The sequence below is a fragment of the Herpailurus yagouaroundi genome, unplaced genomic scaffold (genome assembly GCF_014898765.1).
Source record: "Herpailurus yagouaroundi ecotype Mexico unplaced genomic scaffold, PumYag 220, whole genome shotgun sequence".
Classification (NCBI taxonomy): Eukaryota; Metazoa; Chordata; class Mammalia; order Carnivora; family Felidae; genus Herpailurus; species Herpailurus yagouaroundi.
In genome coordinates, this window is record NW_024412451.1 from 7,292,735 (window position 1) to 7,295,147 (window position 2,413).

Sequence of the window (2,413 nt, forward strand, 5' to 3'; positions counted from 1 at the left end):
TGGTTTCGTTTGTTTTGTTTTGTTGTAAAGCCTTTTGTGCAGGGGTTGACTTATTGCAGACGGAGGGGCTAAATCGCCACCGCCGTCTGTTAGTCGTCGTCTATGGCTGTTTTCCCGGGGCAGAGGAAGAATTGAGTCCTTGCGACAGAGATCTTAAGTTGAAAATGTGTAATATCTATCCGTTTGCAGAAAAATGTTTGCCAGCGCCCGCACTCACCTCTTAATACATAGCAGCGGGGAACACTGTTGCTTACTTGCCTGCCCTGCGTCCACACTTTGTTCTTTGCCAACAGAATGCCCGTTTTGCTTAGTATCCACCCCTCTTGCAGGGTGATCCACATGTCGGTTTATTACTAAGTACCGGTTGGTGTTAGTCAGCCGTGGTGGTCCCAGTTCCGATTGCTAATGACTGAATTTCTGTGAAATGAGCTTAGTATGTGGTGCGGTTCCAGCCAGCTGTGAAAATCTGCTTACTGGTTTCTGGGGGAGCATTTTCTCTTTTATGTTAGTAATTCTTTGAATCTCTTTTTTTTATGTCCATGATGATGGTGTCTGAATATAACTTTTTTTTTTAATGTTTACGTATTTTTGAGAGAGAAAATGCGAGCGGGGGAAGGGCAGAGAGAGAGGGGTCAAAGGATCTGAAGGGGGCTCTGTGCTGACAGCAGAGAGCCCCATGCGGGGCTTGAACTCACCAACTGTGAGATCATGACCTGAGCTGAAGTCCATGAAATCTATGCTTAACTGACTGAGCCACCCAGGCGCCCAGATTGTCTGAGTATAACCTTAATTTTCCATTCCAGTTTCTAATGTTTATAATTTATTCTTAATGCTTTGGTTCTCCTCTGCAATATAGAGTTCAAAAGTGGGGTGGTAGTGGACATCTTTGTCTTATTGCCTATCATTAAAATTCACCTGCTATAATGTCTGGAGTTCACAGGTTTTAGGAACATTAATCCAGGACTTTAAATTTAGCGGCATAAAAATATTCATAGTATTGTTTCAGACAAAAAAAAAAAAAGCCCTTTATCTTATTTGAGTCATACCTCTCACTAATTCCTTATTTTCTTTGTTTACACTTTCTCCTTTGACTGGATAGGTATTTGTAGTGAGGCAAATACGTATTATTGGCCTTTTAACATAACAGTCTCTTAGTATATTTCAGCTCTTCCCTTTCTTTGTTAATTTAAAATATCTACAAGTTAATCAGTATAAAAGAAATATACATATATAAACAGTCACTACCCAGGTTAAGAAACAACATTGCCAACACCCCAGTGCTGTTTGTGAACCTCTTCCCAATTATATCCCGTCCTCACACCCAAAGGTAATTACCATCTTGCTAGTGTAGCAAACACTTTCATGCTTTTCTTTATAATTTTATGATATAATTAACCATTCCTAAACATTACCACTGTGTATGAACATAATTATACATCATGCATTTTTGAAAAGTTTATTTAAGAGAGAGAGTGTGAGTGGGTTAGGAGCAGAGAGAGAGAATCCCAAGTAGGCCCTGCACTGTCAGTGCAGACCCCAACGCAGGGCTCCATCTCATAACTGTGAGATCATGACCTGAGCCAAAATCAAGAGCTGGTCACTTAATCCACTGAACCACCTACATCATGCATTTTCTTAATTATTTTTTTTAATGTTTTATTTATTTTTGAGAGAGAGAGAGAGGGAGGGAGAGAGGAGAGAGAGTGCAAGCTGGGAAGGGGCAGAGAGAGAGGGAGACACAGAATTGGAAGCAGGCTCCAGGCTCCCAGCTGTCAGCACAGAGCCCAATGCGGGCTTGAACCCACGAACCATGAGATCATGACCTGAGCTGAAGTCAAGTGCATGTAGGGGAGAGGGGCAGAGGGAGAGAATTCCAAGCAGGCACCAGGCTCAGCATGGAGTCCTCACGGAGCTCGATCCAATGACCCTGCAATCATGACCTGAGCCAAAATCGAAAGTTGGACACTCAACTGACTGAGCCACCCAGGCACTCCTCAGCTGTTCACAAATGTTAACTAAAAAGATATTTTAATATCCTCCATTCTCCATTCAAGCCTAAGGCAGATCATGCCTCATGCCTACTTTATCTTAATTCCTTTGTATATTTACTAATTCTGATCTTCCTTTTGGTTATTGTCGATGTTACCATTGCATTCGCTTCCTGAAAGCTTCCATTTTCTTCCCATTATATCCTGATGACATTAAGTCCCAGTTAACCATACTACTTGTCAGACATGAAATTCTTCTCTGTGTCTCTGTGATAATAGTTATTTCTTGCTCACGCAGAGATTTCTACTTTTTTCCCTAAACTTCCCAGTGTTTTCCACACACGATTGCTTACTTGATTCATTTTTTTTTAATGAATTTTTTCTTGATAGCCTAGTGTAACAGCAGTGAGAAAAAGCATAAAAAC